Source organism: Phyllostomus hastatus, unplaced genomic scaffold (genome assembly GCF_019186645.2).
Source record: "Phyllostomus hastatus isolate PE091 unplaced genomic scaffold, TTU_PhHast_1.1 phas_contig_86, whole genome shotgun sequence".
Lineage (NCBI taxonomy): Eukaryota > Metazoa > Chordata > Mammalia > Chiroptera > Phyllostomidae > Phyllostomus > Phyllostomus hastatus.
In genome coordinates this window covers 20,770,116-20,792,163 of record NW_025333977.1, presented here as the reverse complement: position 1 = coordinate 20,792,163, position 22,048 = coordinate 20,770,116, and the positions used below count along the sequence as shown (strand labels likewise).

At 39.1% G+C, this 22,048-nt stretch overlaps 1 protein-coding gene and 1 long non-coding RNA gene across 9 annotated transcripts in view; one reads left to right on the top strand and one right to left on the bottom strand.

Annotated features, from left to right (window-relative positions):
- MECOM (MDS1 and EVI1 complex locus) overlaps positions 1–22,048 on the top strand; it is a 550,693-nt gene that overhangs the window by 272,159 nt on the left and 256,486 nt on the right. The window lies entirely within an intron of this gene.
- Positions 6,520–22,048, bottom strand: part of LOC123826825 — a 28,051-nt gene continuing 12,522 nt past the window's right edge. Inside the window, exons 4-6 of the long non-coding RNA XR_006787136.1 lie at positions 9,537–9,617; positions 9,084–9,208; positions 6,520–8,897 (exon numbers count right to left, since the gene is read on the bottom strand). This is a non-coding gene — a long non-coding RNA (uncharacterized LOC123826825). The remainder of the gene's footprint in view (positions 8,898–9,083; positions 9,209–9,536; positions 9,618–22,048) is intronic.

The window sequence follows — 22,048 nt, the reverse complement described above, 5'->3', positions numbered from 1 at the left end:
ACTTAATTTCAAATATTTTTCCCTTTGCTTTACATGGGTCCCCTTGTGATACCTGTTCAAAATGGTGCCATAACAATTCTTGTTCAGATTCCGAAGTGCCAAAAGTTGAAATTTGGATTTGATATGATGATGAAACAGAAATCCTTTCTTAGTTCTGTCCATAGCCACAGCTCTGGTAAAGCTGTAGTGTAGCTACATTGCCTTTAGATACCTATATTGATAAGAGATTTTTAAAAACTCACTGTAGCATTAACTGATATGTGAGTTGAGTACATTTTAAACCAAATGCGTAGAATTTTACGTCATGATTGTTCTCCTTAAAATAATGTCTATAAACATTCTAATAATAAGTAACTCATTAAACTTTTATTACCAAATCTCCAGAGTTAAACAACAGTGCAGCACTGCTTGGGATTATCCAGAAGGCTAGGAGTAAAACGAAGCTTAATAAGGAAATTATTTTGCAATTACAGGGTTGGTAAATGCAAGGTTGTGCCTCTTTAAACAGGATACCTATGGAATGGTGGATGAAGCTGGGGCAAACTCTGCATTTAGAGGAAATTTAAAAATAACTATATTTTTTCTCCTTGGAATGAGATGTCAAATAGATGGGCAAATATTTACCTTGAGAAATGTAGAATGATTCTTTTCATTACATCAAAACTGAGTAATGTTTTATATTGCTTAGAATTTAAGATACCTCTAAAAGTAGTCCGTGACTCTTTGGCTAAAGGTCACCCATTCTCTCTCTCTCCCTCGTTCAATTGATTGAATTTGTTGATTGTCAAGTCAGTAGTTTTCTTCACCATTTTAATGGTTACCTTCACTTTGGAGAATGTGGCTTTTCTGCTCTAGATGTATTATGAAAAAACCAGAGAAAGGGCTTTTTGGCACACTTGTTATCCAGGAGGAGCAGTTGATTTCTTGACTCTAGGGTTTTTGTTTTTCTTTTGAATTTTATCCTAGTTAATACAAAATCTAATCATGATGACCAAGGGCACTTTTACAAAGGCATCTCACCCTACCCCTGAATGCTCATGTTTCATTCTTCTTGTGTCATATTTGCCTTCCACTGTAGCTGATTTTCCTGCTGGTGGATTAGACAGATAATTGTGATTAACCTCTCCTTTGATACTCCTTCAATTTTAAAAGTAAAGGTCTTAGGTGAAGGAAAATAAACATGAACAGAGGACACCCAGATTCAGCAAACAATTACTGAGTACCTACTGTGTGTCAGATTCTGTACTAAATGTTTCACCTCCAGGAACCCCACCTATGATGACTGAACAAATCATCACGATCCCTACTCCAGCACTATCCTTGCCCCTTTTTTCTTCACAAAGTTCCCCTCCTCTGCCTTTCCTGGATAATAACTTGCATTACCATCTATCCAGTTGCTCAAGCCAAAATATGGGTCATCTCTGACTCTACCCTTTCCCACACCAATCATCTCCGATTTATAGTTCCCATATCCCATCAAGCTTTCATTCCTTTTGTGCACATTGGTCACCCTATGTGGAAAACTCCTTTTCTTTCCCATCCCTAGCAAATTTCTACTTGTTCTTCAAGTTCTCTTCTTCTATAGCACCATCCCTGAGCTTTACAGTCCCAATTTAGTACTGGTTCAATGTTGTCCCACCATAGCACCAGGTAAATCCACATATTAAAGAACTTCAAGCATTTTGCCAAGTTCAAATTGTTTGCCAAGCTTCCCTAGTAGGATGACATTTCCCTGAGAGCTTGCATAGCTTTATTCTCTAAGTGTGGTTGTGTTCTCTTTGTGGCGCCTGTGGTGCTGTGTAATGTTAACTATGTTACCTGAAATGACTCAGCTAGGCTAGTCAGCTCAAGGTTGGTATAACAAAATACTACAGACTGGGTGGCTTAAACAGTGGAAGTTTATTTTCTCACAATTCTGGAGGTTAAGACGTCTAAGATCAAGGTGCCAGCTGATTTGGTTTCTGCTGAAGTCTTTCTTTCTGGCTTAGAGATGGGGTGCCTTCTTGCTGTCTTCACATGGCCATCCCTAGGTGCATGTGTGCACACACACACAGAGGGAGAGAGAGGGAGCTCCTTCTCTCCCATGTCTCTTAGATCAGGACCCCATCAGTATCACCTCATTTAACCTTAATTACCTCCTAATGGCCCGTTCTTTAAATATGGTCACATTAGGGGCTAGGGCTCCCATGTATGGATTTGGGGAGGACTCAAACACTTAGTCCACGACACAGACATTTAACAAATAACTGCTCACTAAAAAATGAGTGAAAGAATAAATGAAAGGATATAGGAGGCAAGGAGTGGAGGCTGAGGTAGGTCTATGGAAAAAGCTAGAATCTCAACTTTAGACACGGAGAACCAAGCCTTAACTCTGCTACTACTGTGTGATTCTAGGAAACTATTCAAAATCGATTAGTTCCTGCATTTTTTGGACAAACAGGTCAATAATTGTCAAATCATTACTTGCTCTATAATTAAAATTAAGTAAAGAGGTATGGTAGTCTCTTTAAAGAAAGTTTTTAAAAGAGAAAGCTCAAAGATAATATTGTAGTTAGGGGCCACCTTTCTGAACCCTGTTTAAAATTTTTTTTAAAAGTTAAATATACTTCCCCAAAAGGTGCTTTTTGAAAGTCACTTGAGTTTATATTTTAGAGAAATAGGATATTTTTGAAACTATGGTTCATAGACCAAAATGAACAGTTAGGGAAAATAAGGCATAGATATTTTAAAACCTGTATGCATGATTTCTCCCAAACCAGTATTGATTTAAAAAGGAGAAACTTTAAAAACAATATGGGCAATAATTTCCACCTTGCAATGCATATGATTCTAAGCAGATCTTTAAAGACTGGGGAGCGCTAAATAATTAGTGATAGAACGCTTCCTCTTCGGGTTAGATGTTAGCGTTACTGATTAAGGGAATGTTAATAAAAGAATCCTGTTGGTTCTAGATGAGGGTTTTCTGGTATGCTTCCTGCAAAGATGACCATAATGTGATAGTGTGGGTAGCCCACGGCAGAGCAGAGGGGAGCAGCTTCTCCAGGCTCTGCCTGCTGGCTGAGTGGTTTTGAAAAAGTTACACAGTATGCTGCCCCTCAGTCTTCTTTTAACATAGTGATATGAATTGTACCTATCCAGTGAGGGATATTGTGAGGGTGCAATGTGGCATTCTGTGTTAAAAACCTACCGAAGAGCCTCCTGGTCGAAGAACTCAGTACAGGTGAACAACAGCAAAAGCTGGATTAAAATAAAGATTGAGCACCAGGTCATTAGAGCAAAGGCCAGATGTATTTTATTTATTGATTTTATAAATATTATTGTTCTTTCTCCTGTTTCTTGTTTCCCAGAAATTCAGTTATCTCCGGGATGGTCTAATTGTGTGACTCTGGGTTTATTTGAAAAGGAAGCACTGATTGTTCCCTAATTAACAGTTAAAACAAGGATTCGGGAGAGATTTATAAATTTCTTTGTAAGCCAAAGGGTAATTTGGGTGACATATTTTTTAAGAGTCTGAGATAGGCCATTGGAGAAACAGTGCGAAATTTTGTTTCTTTGGAATAGTACCCTTGAGCACATCCCTGGCTCATCTCTATTGTTACTGGTCATTGTAAAACTCTGACGATAGATGTGAGTCAACCAACGATGGATCTGTTAGGTGCCAAACCGTCTTTTTTATTCATCCCACCCTGATGCTCCAGATTCTTTTGATCAGTTAAAATGCCAGGTACAATTTAGCTTTTCTTTTCCTCTCCTCTAGCAAACACGTATTCAGACACTGGAAAATAATGACATGACTGGACAGTAAATTTCTCTTATGTTCTGTTAAATAGAAGGGAAAGAATAGTGGAAAGAGATCTTTACTGGAGTCAGAAATTCATCAGATAGTTCTGAGGCAGGGCTTTGGCAATGCATTGTGTTCCCACAGTGTAATCCTGGAGTGGGATATTACCATGAGTGTGTGCCTCCCTACATCATCTTAAAAGAAATAGTTCTCCCACTTGTAAGTTCGATTTTGAGTGCTGTAGTGATGCCTTACCCACTGAAACACGCCACCTCTGTGTTGGCTGAAACAGGAATATCCATTAAAACAACAGCAGCAACATCATGCTTTCAAGAAATCTAACAACCGAGTCCAGAGTCAGGAGGCTGACAATCAAATAATATATGTTTGGTAATAAAGAAAAATGGGTAATTTGGGATTTTAGAGATACATACCAGTTATCTTTGAATGTCGTTATTTCTCCCCTACTTTTCTCTAGGTCTCCTTGGGCCAAAGCGAATTTTACCCATTAATAAGAAAGCAAGTACCCTCCACAAGTTGCATATGCTTAGAGCTAGATAACTAAGAAGTGAGGACCTTTGTTTTAATAATTCTGAAATGAATTAATTCCAATAGAGGGGGAGACTACTTAGGATCCAAAAAGTTGCCTTTAACGGGTAGTTAAGGTAGAGGAATGTAATCTAATAGTAAAGGTATGTTACCATAAAACCTTAGATTATAAAGTATTAAATTTTTGCAATGTTATTAGAATGGCAAATATAGTTTGGAAATTCAATTTTACTCTGTGAGGAATTAAGAACAGAAAATGTCAAGGGAAGAAGTAAGGTTTAGTTAATATGACCCTGAACACAACTGTCATTGGGGCCCAGGGAGAGGTTATAGATTCTCCTAGAATATAAGGAGATCAAGGAAACAGGATACAGTCTGTTTTATTCAACTCGTGCTGCCAGCATACATTACAGAAACAAAATCCCTGGTTGTTGAAAGAAAATAGAAGTTTGTTCTCCTGAAGCAGTTTTCAGGAGAACAACTATCTCCAGTTTTGACCGGAACTCCAGAGAGACCCCTATATTCTGAGAAGAGGTCAGAAGTCGCCTTTCCCTGCCCACCTAGGCTCTGTCGATACCAGGGAGTTTGCTCATCCTACACCTTCTCCCGGGGAAGGTGATAATGGAGAGTTCAGCACGTCAGCTCGTCCTGGGTTTGTTCTGACAACTTCTGGTACTATGGACGTGTTGTCAGTGGTGTGGAAAAGTCTGGTATCGAAAATTTGTGGAAGTTCCCCAAGTGTCAGTAGTCTTTTGCTTTACCACACCTGCCTTGGTGATCCACTAGAATATGCGTGTAAGTCACTCACTTTTCAAAGCAATATGGGGTGATTTTCTTACAGTGAGGAGCCCTCATGTAAGCTGTTAGCATATCCCACAAAATAGACCAAAATTCTTTTGTTATCTGTTTGCTGCTATACTCGTGCTTGCACAACTGTTGCTTCTTTCTTTAGGCACTGAATCAATAGTAAAACTCATGGGTTCAAAATAATGAAATGGTCAGGAAAGATCCTTTTTATTGCTATTTTTTAATTTTAATTTTTAAATTATTGACACTATTATTGATGTCACCCATTTCCTGGCCTCCCTTTGTCTCCTCCATCAAGCCCCCCCCAACCTGGCCTCATCACATTCTTGTCTGTGTCCATGAGCTTTGCATATATGCATATATGTTCTTTGGCTAATATCTCCCAGTCTCCCACCCCCCTCTCCTCTGAGATCTATCACTCTGTCCCATGTATCCTTGCCTCTGGTTTTATTTTGTTCATCAGTTTCTTTTATTAGATTCCACATATAAGTGAGATAATATGATATTTGTTTTCTTCAGCTGGCTGATTTCTCTTAGCATAATGTTCTCCAGGTACATCCATACTGTTGCAAAGGGTAAGAGTTCCTTTTTTTACAGCTGCATAGAATTCCATTGTGTAAATACATTTATTGCTTTTAGAGAGTAAGGGAAAGAGGAAAGAAAGGAGGGAGGGAGGGAGGGACTTGATCAGTTGCCTCCCAGATGTACCCCAACCGGGGACTGAAACTGCACCATAGGTATTTGCTCTGACAGGGAATCAAACCTGCAACCTTTTGGTGTACTGAATGATGACACTCCAATCTGCTGAGCCACCAGACCAGGGCAGGAAAATCCTTTGCAAATAAATTTCACAGTTGGTTCTAGGATTTGGTCAGTCCAGGGGCAGAGACTCTTTGTAATGCAGTTTGTTCTGTACTGAGGAGAGAATTTGTTCCAATAATGGCAGGGAGGTAGTATGGAGAAGTGGGGACAGGGAGGGGACTTGTGCACTATTTCATTTGGGCAATAAATACAAATTTCTATTAGTACAAAATCTTGGCTTCTAAAAGTTTATTTACGTTGATGGAATCATATACAATAGTAATTTTGATAAAGTACTTCTCCTTATACATAATTCTGCTTAAGATTATTCCATTATGATTTTTTAAAAAATATTTTATTTATTTATTTATACAGAGAAGGGAAGGAAAGGGGATCAGTTGCCTCTCACACGCCCCCAACTGGGGACCTGGCACACAGCCCAGGCATGTGCCCTGACCAGGAATTGAACTGGCGACTTTTCAGTTCTTAGGCCAATGCTCAACCCATTGAGCTACACCAGTCAGGGCTGCCTAAGAATTTTAAAAAATAAATTAGTATTTCAGTTAGAGGAAAATTTAGTAAATAAATGCTATCCTCATTTTGGCTGTGGTACATCTTTTGGCCTTTTGTGAAGTAGCTGAAGCTGAAGACAGGTATGTATAGCATGCTGTTAATGAAAATTTTCTCCTTGATAATTAGGATTCTCAAGTCAAAAGAAATAAAAACCATCACAAGAGCAAGAAGTGGTCAGCTATCATTATGACAAAGAGTAAGATATAGAGACTTTGTGTGTGTGTGTGTGTGTGTGTGTGTGTGTGTGCGCGTGTAACAAGTAGATGCCATAGCTACTTGTCAGTTTATCATTCTTTTCAAGTTGATATTTAATATAACAAGATTTTACTACTGCACAAGATATTTGAGAGTGCTCCTGTTATAAAGGGACTTTTGCTTGTACTGATAGAAGGTAAATGACTTTGCATGGAAAAAGCTTGCCTCCTTTAGAAGCACACCCCAGAGCTGAGTCCATATGAACTTTTATGACCAAAGGAGCATATCTGGAGATGTCTTCTCAGAGGGGCTCTATGGCTCGGAACAGGACTAGCAGGTTCAAGATCAACTGAAAGTTTATTCTGTGATTGTTGGTCTTGTTTGTTACCTGCTCCAGATCCAAACCCTCTCAATTACTAAGCATTTATCCCATCAGCTTTCAGATCAGACTTTTGTTCTGTCAGTCAAATACTACCCAAGACACACAAAATAATTTGTTTGTACTACTTAATCTAATCCTAGGAAGTCAGTTGTAGAATGTCATCAGACACTGAAACAGTGTCTTCGCAACCCGCACCACACAACCTCACATACATACAACGCACAGGCACACGCACAGGAAAATACATTTGCTGCCTTAAGTTTTTTAATTGATCCCTTAGGAATCTAAATTTTGGGTTTTGGATCTAAGCATTTGGATGGTTCCTGATGCTTTCTCTATTTAGCCTATTACAGAGCTCAACCTTGGCAGTCATCATAAAAACATTTTTTTAAAACAAGTCAAGTAACCTCTTTACCCCTTCAAAAAAATACAAAATAAATCCTTTTTTAAAGCATCAAAGAGGGATTTCCCTTAAAATGTCCTGCCAAACTTAAATTCTTTGCCCCTATGTACCTCTGTTATTCATTCTCTTACTCCTTTAATACCTTACACATACCCAGCATGTGTCGCTCTCAGAGACTCTGCCCTCCCAAGCACTCTGCTGCCTTATTCCCTCGTGGTACTACCGAGTCTGGGTTGCCTGGCATCTGGATGTGGCTAATAAGCAAGGATCCAGCTGTTGACTCAGAAACTCCTTCTTCCCTGGGAGCACGGTGGGGAGAGACTGATGATTACAGATACCTCTGCTCTGAAATCTTTTCTTCCTGCCGCACTGTTACCTAGAGCTTTTCTAATGTATAAGAGGTATATGCATATTTTCTATGACATATTTACTGTGACTGTTGGCCAGTTGGCTCCTGTCACAGATCCATGGGAGGGAGGTGGGCACCTTTGTGCCTCCTACTAGCTGGCAGTGGTATTTACCTCTGACACTGCTGCTGACCTCCTCGGCTATCCAGGTGTACCTGGCATCACACAGAAACTTCAGTCAGTTGGCAGCCACAGGTGTGGATGATTTGTTGTTTTTTTTAATTTGTTTAGATTCTTGCGGTAGGAATTCAGCAGGTGTGTGATGTCAGCAGAGAATCTCCACCCTGGCACCCAGGCCAGCTGCCCTCAAAAAACATGTTCTTCTTGGTCTCACAAGACTACCAGCTTGAACCCCTGTTTTCCTGGAAACCTCACCCAAGGGCAAGCCTCTGCCTAACTAATGGATTAGGATAAGTTCACCTCAATAGATGAGCATGAAGAGTCAACTTACATGAACCTAATCTACAGGTAGGAGCAGGTTGCCTGGCTCTGACCTCATGTTGTTTTATTTTCTCCTTCTGTTTTCTTTCTAACCAGAGCTGGTATCAGTCTAACGACAGGGATGTAGGAAATCCTGGACTTGGTTTCCAAAGAAACATAAACCATGGGAAGATGCCATTGACATATATATATTTATGCCCATTAGATTGAGACTACGCAGTAGGAGCACAGATGGAGAGCAGTTCTGTGTGGCATTCTTCCGTCTCCCTGCGATCTCCTCAGGAAGACACTTAATCCTGGGACCAGTCAGTTCAATATAGGGCAAGATAAACTTGGAGATTTTTTCAGACTTTATCTTATGTGAAGGGGCTGGATCAGGTTAACTCCAACAATGCTGTCTGGCGAAGCCAGATATGTGAAGAAGGAGGTAGCCAAGAGCTTTGCTGTAGTTGTAGGTCAGCAGTGTAGGGCCGTAGCCCCCGAGCTCTCCATCTACTCGTTCCTTGTTCATCTAGCCAAGTGCTTGCACTGTGGCCTCTCTTGGCTGGGGCATAATACCTAAAGAAATAAATACATACACCTTAGGTTACTCAGTTTTCCTCTGTCACAGGCCCTTCCCCAGTTTTTCTCTTGGAGTCACAGTTGGAGTGTATTTGATGTTGGTTTTATTTGCATACACATAATAGAGGTGGGGCTCCGGAGGACAAGGAGGCCACACAGTGATTTGCCCTCTGGGCCCCGTACCTCTTTGAATATAGGTGTTAGTCATCCACTCCCTTTAGGTAATACAAATGCAGCACAATGCAGTGGTGACACCTGTCAGAGGAGCATTTGTCTGGCAGGGCAGCAGATGGGATCTGTAAATCATACTTGGGGAAAAGGGGGGTGTCATGTGAGTATCAGATAGTGAATAGACTAGTCTTTCATCCTGAATCTTAACCTTTTATGATGCAGATATTTATGTTAACATACACTTGATCTAAAGGCACTAGCTGAAGAGAACTGATTACAATAATCCGGAGAAGTAAACATTAAACATCATATGAACCATTAAAATCAGTTGTACAGCTGTTATCCTTTTGTGGTGACATTTCATCTGTTTGTCTTTAGTTATTGCTAATATATAATTTTAATCACAGCATCTCTGGAGAATCTAGTTCTTCTATAATAACAAAGACGTGAGATTAAAACCCTTACCCTGAGCTGGAGGATTGAAAGCGGTCAGTCATATGTCCAGTGTTTGATTAGAACTTACTTTATGTCCAAGTCGTTGGCCCCCTTAAAGAGACAAGGAAGGATTAAAAATAGCTTTGTTGCCCAGTAGAGGATTCTCGAAAAGAAAAAGAGTTATCATTGTGTTTAATAAGAGAACTGACAAGCAATCATAATTCTTTCCATTAAGTAAATATGTTTGAGAAATTTATTATGAAATGACACATTATGCGAGCCAGGAATCAAAGATGACATCCTTGCATTAAATACGGTAGATGCCATTAAGGAAAACAGTCAATATGTCACCAAGCCATGGCCTGTAAAAATTAAATTGATTTGGTAAATGTAAGTAAGATAGATCTGTTTGCTTTCATCATCAATTTTGAGTGGGTGAACAGGTGATGTCACCAGCCTGGGAGCGATAAAGATGCAGGACCATCTGGAAAGGCAGGTGATGAATGGGCAACTGCTTTTGGATAGTGACAGTGCTATGGTACTTTGTCACTTGGGATGCAGTACTTAATAACTTTTCAATACCATCACAATAAATTTCACTGCCTTATTAATATAGAAATGGTGAGTTATTACCATGATGGTGAGTGTAAATAACTGGAGATGCAGCCTTCAAAAGCTGATTGTTTGGGCATGTTTCTTTAAGCAACACAGTTGACTCGTGATAATCAACCTATGTCTATACCAGTAGAGTTTATTGCACTTGTCAGAGGAAAAAGTAGTATTATTCAAAATTATATGAAATCATAATAAACAAGTTTAATATATTATCAGACTTTTCCTGTAAGTTTTCAAACACAAGGCAGTAAATCATTTTTAATAATGTCTTTTTATGTAAAATAATGTCCTTTCTTAACTATTAACAAAACAGTCGACTTCTTTGTATGTGTTTTAAGGGGTATTTTTATTTGTACTTTTCAATCATTGGAAAACTGCAGAATGAAATCCTTTTGCAAATAAAGAGCTGAGGCAGGAACCTTAGAACATTTCATTAACAAGCCCGAAAGTTGCTGAGTATGGGCCATGTCACACGTTTCCATTTTAATTGAACAGATGTACTTAAGGGTAAACCACAGCAAACGGGATACAGACAAAATTATAAACACGTGTCACTAAGAAGTAGGCAGCAAAGAGCCTCTGATGAGCATCTGTGTGTATTTTATGAAGCCAAAGACTGCCACTTCATAAGTTTGTCACTGATGTCTCCAGTCTAATGAGCAGAAACAAAATATGTAGATAGGTGTAAGCTGGAGATGAATTACTAGCTCAATCACTTAGCACCGTTCAGAGCGTCTGTCATGGTGCGGTGGGAAAATAATGAGATCTGGGATGCTGTTCTTATTTACATACCCGAGTGCTGTCTGTGATGGAATATGGAAAACTTCCTCTTTCGTGTCACTGTGATCTTTATATTGTTTCTTGGCCGGGCTGACTTTTAATTCTGACACTGTCTTTCAGGCTGCAGTGTGCCAGCCTCCTAAATGAAATGCCTCTCCACCATTTCTATTACTGCTGAAAAGAGAGCCAGCAGTCTATTAACAGGCAATAAAGTTCAGGAAGCCCAGGACTCATTTCTTGGGTCAGAGGTGAAAATTGCATACTAAATGAAACAAAGGTGTGCCTTGATCGCTCGAGAAGCAGCACCAGAAAGAACACACGTGTTGTGAGCTAGAAGTCTCCCACTTAAAGGAAAAGGAATAATCGTAATAATGTTGGCCGATGGAGTTAAGTGCTCAGTTGAGAGAAATTATATCAACCTGACAAATATAGCCTTTACAGGAGATAAAGTCTCTAATGACCTTAAATGCATATATTTATCATTTAATTCAACAAGCCAATTCCCTTGGGCTTCTGACCAAAGACATTTCCCCTAAATTTTAGAATTCTTTTTTACTGGCCCAGAGAATAATGACCATTTGTCAGGGGGTTCCAAAGCTAAACGCAGTTGGAAGCAAAGAACAGGAGAGGAAAAAAAAGGCTAATAGAGTCTTTCCACCTCAGAGAATATTAATACGAAGTTTTATTGATGCACGAGCTGCAGTGTTTCGTGGCTGAACAGTAGGTGGCAGACATTGTAGTGAAGAAATGGGGAGACTTTAATGTAAGCTATTTTCATCTGATTTCATTAACTTCCAAATATGTCATCAGTGTGCACAGCACATGAATTTGCAGAAAAATAAGAACACTAAACAGTTATGAAACGTGCTAGTTGAATGTGGAAAAATCAAAAGGATTCTACAGAAACAGAAGCAAAAGTCTAACGTTTCATCAGGTAAAGTGTGTGTGGGATGGGAAAGCCTAGTGAATAAAGGGGCCCTTGTGCACAGTGGGCTTTCCCTCACTGTTTTTCTCTGTCTCAACTTGATGAAGTGCATTTGTGATGTGCACGGAACGCTGCGACTCCTGTATCTCCCTTTGTGAGAGTGTCCATGCCTTTGTTCGGCTGTCAGTCAGTCGTTCTTTCTCTTGGGCAGCCACATCGGTAACCACAGGATCTACTTGCAAATAGATTTCTATAAAACCATATTATCCTGCAGTGCTTTACTCCTCCTCCCCACCCCCCTTCCCTCAACAATCTGCCCATTCATGTGGCATGGCTCCCTGGCTTCTTTGTCGTGTGTCTAGTGGTTTTTGTTTCCGGGAGGTCCAGTGAGACAGTGGAAGGAACTCTGACCTGGGTGCCAGGAACCTTGACTTCTTGCCTCAGCACTGACTTAGGACCTTGGAAAAGTCACCTGGCTCTGTCCTCAGAAGTCTCACTGAGGTCTTTCTGAGTCTTTGAGTTCTGTCTCATACACCCTGCTCTTTACCTCTTTTTATCCTGATGGACATGCTCTACGTTGTCATGATTTTAGAGATTTTATTTACATTGGGACCATATTTTGCTCTTTGTACCTACCTGGGAAGAATATGCATTAACTTTAAGTAGAAAAATGGATGCTTGTTTACAAGTTCTCTCTTATTAAATTACATAATTATGTTTTGTAAACCTGAAATCAAAGCACCTTTGATATGAGCACATCTCTTCACAGTTTATATTTGACCAGAGAAGGAAGCTTAAGACCAAAGCTTTGTTTTGAAAGGAAAGTAAGTTGGTTAGAGGTAGGACTCTTTTCCTACCCATCTCTGAAAAGGTGTAGGCATCAATTTTATTCTGTTCCTGAGGTATGACTTAGTTCAGCCTCAACTGTACTGAGGCAATATTCAAAGATTCCACTAGGTTCTCTCAAATGTATACAGGTGTCATGGGTGTTTCTCTTCCTCCTGTTTCCCCTCCCCCTCCCCCACCTCCTCCTTCTTTCTCTTCTTCTCTGTCTACTTCGTTGTCTTCTTATTCTTCCTCAACAAAAGAAGTAATTATAACATATGGACTGAGGGGATCAGGTCAAGAGGCAAATGACCTTGGTTCAAATTCTGTATCACTTAGTAGCTTTGTGACCTTGAACAAGTGCTTAGACACTTTTTGCTTCAGAGTCCTCATCTATAAATTGGTAGTAATAATAAAATCTGCCTCATAGGGTGTTTGTGAAGTTTAAATGTGAAGATTACTTTGTAAATTGTTGTAAATGGTCACAGCAGAGCTTGGTATGCCATAGTGAGTACTTCAAGGCAAACTGATATTAATAAATGATCATCAGTACCATGGTTCTAAAGTTGAGGTGTCATCATTCCAAACTAGGGGGTGCTTCTTGCATCCTATTATAGGAAAGGATTGGTGAATTCAGTCTTTGGGGTAGGAGCTCTTTGGGTTGGCAGAGCCATCACATCACAGAATTAAATATTGTCCCTTGTTGCAGTGCTGCTGGCAAGCAGCCTTCCCTAGAACCAGTGTATCCAGCCTGCTGCTGGGTGTCTAAATGGCTCTCTCACTGAAGACTCTGCTAAGCATTCCTAAACAGTGCAGAGGAGGAAGACCAGAGTTTTGACAATGAACTTAGGCTTTTGTAGCATGCTAGGGATTGAAAGGTAGGAGCTCACCAGGTGAGTCTTCAGAAAGTATGCCCCATCAGTTGTAACTCTCTTCGTATATTCCTCCCTTGAAGGGTTCTCTCTCCTCTTCACTCTTCTTTATCTTTCTTGGCCCTCAACACTCTTGTGTCTTGCAAACTCTGCCCCCTGAGGCTTTAGCCAGATAATAATAGGGCTGGTTTTCTCTAGCAGGGTCAAGTGTGAGCTGGTCTGTACAGGAGGATAGATGTGCTATTATTCCAGTTCTTGCTCTTCAGTAAGGACTGTGGTGGTATTTTTTTTCTGAATATCTTTTTGAATAGTCTAAGAACAAACACACCACATGACCATGACAACATCTAATCTCATATGAAAAAAATCACACCCTGCCTATTGACAACCTTTGACCTTTTTCCACGGGAAATAACAGCCCTGGCTAGCTTCTAAATTTGCTTCCTTCTTGGGCTTTACGCAATCAGCGGGATCCCCACCCCATTAAGTGAGGATGGCTCAGGGTAGTATCATAACTCAATGTATTGTGATTAAAAGTATAAAAGTATTGCAGTCAAGTAGAAATACATATCCTAATCTGTTGTACATTGCCATTTATTTATTGCTAAAATTTTCTTAAACTGTGTACCTGGTGGGTACTGAGATTTTTCTGGTACCTGGTGGGTACCAGAGGGGTCCTGAGATTTTCTGGGAAGAAATTTGGGGTTTCCTAAATCAGACTCTGTAGGAGACCCACTATGACTTGTCCCATGTAAAATTTCACTGTTCACCATTACCTTTGACCATTTTGAATGTAAGAAGTCTCAAAAGTTGGGTTTTTATTTTTTACTTACAAAGAAAAACCAAAATATGTGCTATTGGAAACTGAGGCTGAGGTCTCTGAATCATGGGATAGTAGGAGGATAGTTGAGTTAATTCGGTTGAAGATTTATGACTGAAAGTAATAATAGCCTGGAGTCAAGTTGGCTGAGTATAGTTAGAAACTTCTTGAAGGGAGAGCTTGAAGGGTGGGACCAGCGCTCTGTGTCTCCGGGGCACCGTTATTGCCACCCTTCAGTTCTGCCGTCCATTCCAGCATCACGTCAATGCCTTCTCACTTACGCAGCACGTGCCGACTCGTCACAAAACTGCCACATGCTAATGATTCTTATACAAACTCTGCTATGTCCCAAGATCTCTCTTTGTGTGGGGGCTTCCATTGAAAACAATCTGGATTTAGTCATATACTTAATTGGAAGGTTTAATAAGAGTATTTTTTTTAACTTTGAAAACACAATAATCTCAAGAAAGCCAGATGTGATATGATTTTCAGAAGAGAATTTTCCCTTTCTGCATACCTTCCAAAGCATGGAAATTCTCCTTTTAACATGCTAATTCTATAAGAATATTGTCAGCAATACAGAGGGTGAAGAGTAGTTGAGTTCGCCTATCGTGATGAGCCTGGCTAAAAAATATGGAAAGTACTTGATGAAATCATGAGTTGTTATGATTTAAATTACAGAGCTCCATCTGGATCCCTGAACATTGACCCGTCAGGAACATTATGAAGGGCATTATGGTGAGGAGGTATATAATGTCACTTGGTGAACTTGACTCAGAAGTGTTCATTTGAAGTTTGATTCCTTAGTCAACCACCATAACTGATTGATCGAGACATGGATCTCCAATTGACTTTAGTTTCTGCTCTGCAAATCTTCCATGAACCTCATTGAGCGTCTAAGATGTAGTTGTAAAGTGTGATTGAAGAGTTTTGGTTTCTCTGTACAGTCCAGCTAAGTACCCCAGAGCACTGATCTCCAAATGCAGTCCTCCAAGTGGTGTTGAGAAGGGAAAAGAAGGTCATTTCGCCTTCACTTTCTATGGGGTGGGATGAAAGGCACTGTAATCAGGTAAGGTGACACTTAAAATATTAGGACTTTTAAGTCAAGAAAGGCAGAATTGTGATGTGACATGTGATATGGATATAGACAAAAACATGATTTTTAAAAACTGAATTCTGGTAGACTAGATTTAGTGAGAAGGGGATGGGGCTGAAGGATTAGTTCATTCTAGCTAGGAAAAAAGATTAAAGAGAAGCACCAGCTGCCACAATAAAACGTTAGAATTCATTACCCAAGATGGGGGAGGTTGAAAATACAGCATAAATTTGGTGGATTTCTGCCATCAGTTGCTCCTCACCAAGACGCTGTCAGCTGTGAATTTGTCTGTCATCATTTGAAAACCACTTATGTTTTCAGCCTTGTTATAACTTTTATAAGTTTGTTCTAGTCTCATGGAAAACTTTATCTGTATTTGCTCTCTTAATTTTTGTCTAGAATCCAAATACTTCCTCCCAATGACAGCCCTGAGCTCAGGAGTTTAGAAAGGACAGAAAAACTGCCTTTGGAGAGGTATAATATTTTATCTTCTTGTCCTAGGGCTCTAAACCCTTCCACTGTCATGGTCTTCTGTTCTGCAAAAGAAAAAGGTGATTTTCTGTGTCTCTAAACAAAGCACTTACTCCTTGAAGTAATAAGCTAGATCTCACTACAGTGTGTAAAACAGGGCCAACCGTAGCCAGAGTACAAAGAATGTCCGAAGGAAATTATGTAGCAATGAAAACTGGTCTATCTTTTCAAAAAATGAATGACCCTGGATTTTCAGGAAGAAAGGAAACCCCTATTTAATATAAGTCCTTTGGGCATTGAGATGTGTCAGAAACCCTGCCCTTTATTCTGAAGTGCCATTGTGTTAGCGTTGAAATGTAAAAATAATAAACAGCTGACATTTTAGGCACAGACTAAACATCAAGCAAATGACATTACATTGAAGCTCTTGAGAGAGTTACAAGATGACGAGATGCCAAAGGAAGAAAAGTGAGAAATCGTCATGAAACCTACTTGCAGCACAGGGATTGTCAGTGTGAGGGCCATTCACCCAATTCTTGCATTCGGGAGGTTTTGTTTGTGTGGGATGTTGTTCTCCAGTCTGAATTTACATAAAGCGGTAGGAAGGGCAGAAGACAACACGTGGTTGTAAGATTCATTCCTAATTTTGCTCACTGCTGACTAACGTGAACTCCACCAGCATGTGCCGCGTGTCCAGCCTGTGTCCTGGAAAAAATGCAGCAGCGGCTAATGCCAGCTTTCTTTTCCTCCCTCTTTTTCTTTCCTTTCTTCCTCTTTCCCTCTTTATACCCTCTTGTTTTTATTTTATTTTATATGTTCTTATGTTAGCCAAATGTCCATGCAATTCTCTTTACCTAATAGTTTGGGTTTAATTAATTGGGTATCCATCTAATACGTGTCACCTTCCTTCAGAACTAATATTCACAAGATTTGACCATCTGGGGGACAGTCATTTTGAGGGTGCAGGTGGAAACACACCTGTAGTTAGTCACTCACAGGGGCATGTCTATACCTGAAATTATTTGCAGGTGTTAAGCATGTGCTTATATAAAAAAAAGAGGAATAGGTATTGGAGGGCCAGGAGAAACTTTATCTCTTAATTTGTTTTCTCTTAATTTATATTATTTTCGCTCTTCCTTATCTCTTGGCTACTTGGAGAACATAGTTTTAACTGAATGTCCTGAGTGACTGTAAAGAGGAGATAGAAATGTAGCTTTGGCTGTTTTATGTGGTTTATAAAAGCATTCTCTCTGGCTCTGAGGATCCATTTATATTGACACTTTAAAGAACCAACACTGTAAAGTTTGCTAGTTTTGAGTACAAAATTGCTCATTAAAATCAGAGCCATGTAGTGTTTTAATGAATTTTAGTCACATTTTTTAAGGCTATTGTTATGTAGCTATTAACTTTCCCAGTGTACCTAATAAAGAGCAAAATTATCTAACCTATTTGATGATTTATAGTAGGTATTGGTAAACTTTTTTATGAGTTTTTACGAAAGCATATTAACCACATGCCATGTAGCCTGGCATGAAAAATAGAAGCAGTGGGAAAATCAGCAACCAGGATCCCAATGCTCTGTTGACATCAAATTTGGCAGATTTTGAAGATTTTGTGATAATTTTTCTCCTTATGTGACACTACTCTCGCTCATTCTTCAAACACATTTGCCTTAGCGTGGGGAATTATAGATAATTTGATGCAACAGGTTTAAGTTACCATTTTCACAGTGAAAAGAATAGCTTAGCATGATCCCGATTTTCCTTGGTTTCCTCCCATTCTCCAAAGAAGCAGAGGTATTCACATTTCTTTGTCTAACAGTTTTATAATGTCTTAAGAGATTAACAGTGAGCATGAATGAGGGCCTGCGGATTAGACAACAAAAAGCCTGGGACGTCCACTACCTTACTTGCAAATTTTACATTTTCCAGCATTGCTGAGTGAGTATAGAAACTAAGAAAAGATAATAAGTACCAGAGTCTCAAAAGTGTTTAGTGATTCAAAAAATTCAGATGACATGTCAGAACTGACAGACTGATGGAACCGTCTGTGGCAGGGCCCACTTTTTTGTCTTATGTTAAGCTCTCATACTGAGTGAATGCAGATGTTATCGCGGCACCCCAGACAGACAGTCAGTGACATGTGACAAGCTGTCAGCAAAGTTACACTACGTTGATTTTGTTAAAATATCCACGAGCTTTATAGCTTCTCTTTATATAAAAAACTCTTACCTCATTGACTCAGGAGAATGGGAGCTGTTGGGGAGATCCCTCGTGCCCCCATCATTCTCAGAGTACCCTGGGCTTTCTCTCTGGGGAGAGTTCACTTAGCAAATTAAGTAGTCATGCACCCCGATATCAAATCCCCAAGTATCTCGGAGTAATTTTTTTCTTTCGACTCGTTCTATAATTTTTTGCTCAATTTACATTGCACCTCAACACTTTGGCAAAGAGTATTTTGAGATCAGAAAGAGTGAATTTTCTTCATTGAAATTAGGAGCCAAGATGAGAGGTTAAAAGTCTGAAGGGCCACTTTAAACAAAAAGCCTTTCTTAAAAGAAGTTTAGGCGTGGAAAATGAAAATGTGAGCTTACTCAAACACTGGGAGCTTGACTTCTACTCTTTTTATTTTTAAACCCGGAAAATCAACACTGGCAAGAGAAAAATCTTCCTTGGAAACAAACATTTGAGCAGTTCATGAAAATCAATTCTGTTTTCCAAATAGGGTTTATACATGTAGAGTTTCCTTATAAATTGGGAAAATAAAAAATAGTAAAGAGGACTCCTAGGAAGTTCTTCAATGCCATAACATTTATATCTAGAGATGAGGCTTGCTTATCAAGTGATCCTTTTTTGACATCAATTTCAGATTTATTGGCCTAAGGAATTTAGGAGTCAGAACAAGCAAAAGAATAGTTAATTGAGATAAAGTTAATAAAATACATTCCCTTTGGAAAATGCTGTCCTAACAATATTGCTTTTAGTGATATGTATGCTATCTTTTGAACTGAGGAAGACGTCAGTTTTGAGATTTGAGCTAAACGTGGCAGAGTTTATTTGTAGCCTCTGGGTGCAAAAATTGGTTGCTTTTTACCCTGTCTGGAAGGGCCCCAGTTGCCTGTAATTTATTTAATTCCAAACTTAAAATCGTTTGGTAGTAGATTTCTTCGCAATCCCAGTTTTCACAAATTAACCTCTGTTTATACAGTTTTGGAAACTGAAGGTGAAAGGAAAACACGAGCCACACTTGTTTTGTTCAATTTAGATTGTCACCGAGCACATTAACATACAATGAGAAACTGTTCTGTGATTTTGAAAAATGAAAAGTCAAGACATTGTGGAGATAGCATCTAGCCCAGTGTTTTTGTAAAACACAGAACTAAATAATCAAACGAAATTATGCATATGGAGGAAATGATTTAGAATATGTTGCGCTGCTAATCGCACTCATGCTGAAGTTTTAAATTTCATCTGTCTGCTCAGATCTATTGTGAGCCATTAAGTGGCTTCCTTTTTTCCCGACAAATTGAATGCTGCAACTGCACGGAGCTCTTTTGTTCTTTTAATTCAGTCAGCATGGAAATGATTTTCTCATTTCAGGCCCTTTTCTGTCCTCTCTTCATTGTGTCAATAAAATAGAGTTGTGCAGAGCTGCTCTAATCAGCTTAGAGTGCTAATTCATTGCTCCGGGATGCTATCTGTGTTTGGCTACAGGTGGGCACTCTAAGGGGTCAGTCTCCAGGGGAGTGTAATTGTGTGTCTCCTGGGGCTTGTTTGCAGAATGACCTAAAGCTGAAGCCCCGGCTGGGGAAGGGGAAAAAAACTGAACAAACATATGCCCATGCAAACATATACAGCTGTATTTTCATGGCGACCATTCACTTAGTCAGACATTCTGAGATACTAACAACATTCCTTGCATTCTACCTATTCTCAGTCTTCTATCATTTAGCCATAAAACATGACTTCTTTTAAATTTTGCGCACATTTCCTAAGGAGTACAGGTTATGTAGATTCTCCAAGAAATAAGTTAAAGGCCAGGTTAAGATTTAAGATAGGGATAATATGACCAAACTAAACTAAAATGGAGAACAGAAACTGCCAATTTTGGCAAATATATTCTTTTGTGTTCTGTGAAAGTAGCTTCATATATAAATATGGGAATATTATGAACTAGTAAATTAAGCTTTATGGGCAGTGAGGAATTTCTGGCAACTTTGGAGGAGAAATAATGATCAGTTGTTGGAATAAGGGGAAAATTGGTAGGCATGAGGGTTTTGAGAATTAACATGTCCTTGGGCAGTGTGGGGGGATGGCAAATCTTTTTGGGATTATTGTCAGTGTGAGTGTCAGAAACATGTTGTGACTATGATCTTATTTACTGGGCTTATTTACTTTACATTTTTGGTATTAGGATTAAAAATGCCATAACATCTCCTTTTTATTTTTTCCTAACAATATTTTGATTTTCGTTTTAAACTCCTAGTACACTGGGATTAATTCCACTCTCAATGGAAAATCTTCAGGACTTCATTACTCAGGTCATTATATAATAACCTTAAGGAGGTTTACCAAGTGGAAAGGGAAGGAGCGATAAAAGATTTCAGCTATGGGAATCTACCGGTTAGCTACAGAAGGACTGAGCAAGTATCTTTCATTTGCTTAAGAAACTTAAAGCTTGTTCAATGTACTAGGAAAAAATGTATTCTGCTTATTAGCAGAAGAATTAGGGTGAAATACTGAATCACTTGAATAACTTGAGAAGAAATTCTGTAGTCTTATTGTAATAAATTTTAACTTGAACAACATGTCCATTTACAGAATTTATATTGTTATATGCGAGGTTTTGTGTTGAGACCGTAATTGGTTTGTAGAAATACAAGTTCTTAAGAATGAAATAAAGTTATCTTCCATGAATTTAGAAGACATTGTTTGGTTTCAGTTCTTTCATTCTTCTTTCCCTCTCCTACTGATGTTTAGCTACATAACAAGGCTGCTTTGGTTGATCTTGTGACACCGCTGCATCCTGGAGCAGGTTCTGCATTACACTTTGCTCTTATATTCACATTTATTTATTTAGGGTTAATTTAGAGTGGTGGCAGAAGATGAAGGAAAAAATATGGCAACTCGTAAAAGTGAGCTCTTATTTTTCTTTCCTGTTTAGAGATGTTCTTTTTGATTTAATCTTTATTGTATTTTTTCCATTAGACTCCTTTTACCCCGGCCCCCCAGCAGTCACCACACTGTTGTCCATGTCCATGAGTCCTTTCCTCTTTACTCCATCCCCTAACCTCCTCCCCACCACCTTACATAAGGCTCCAAGATGGTTAGAATTCAAATTCCTTAGTCTAAACTATTGTGAAACCTTCATTTTAATGATTGTTAACTATTAATGATTTTTCTGACATAGGCAATTATATTCTCAGACAGAAATAGTTTTAATGCTATTTTCTGAAATTGATGAGGTAGTTTATTCACTTAATTTTGTGTTTTAAACATGCTTTTGTTTTTATTTTCTATTTCATTATCCTAGAAAAAAATTTTTTTTTGCGGACTGAATTTGAAGTTGTTCTGGCTGTTACTGTCTCTTACAAATAGCTAAGCCCCGAACATGCTAAGGGCGTATGTGGTATGCATCATTCAGTGAGGGGGGAAGAGCAACATTCGACAACTCGTTTTGTCATTTTTATTTTCATAAGAAGAAAGTCTAACTTCATGGAATAAAATAAAATCGACACTATCGCTTCCCTTTCGCGGGGAGAGTCTAGATCACATCAGCACAGTTTTGGCCCAGATATCAAAGCCTAGGCCCTCATTCGGTTCAAATGGCCCACCCGAGACAGCAGGGAGCACTGAGACCATGTGCTTGAAAAAGACTTAAAAAAAAAAAGAAACTGCATTTTCTTCTCAGTCATCTATTTCACTGATTCTCATCCGCACTGAACAGATTTGTCTTAAGATAAATGCTGGTGAAATGACTCGCTCTGACGCCCTATGGAAGAATACCCTGAGTATGGGCTTAGGTACCAACTGGATAACATGAAGTTGGCTTGTCTGTGCCATTTACTATGACTATCAGTTCCAAGTCTTATAATGATGTTGATGATTTTTTCCTACTTGAAATTAGACGTTAAATGTT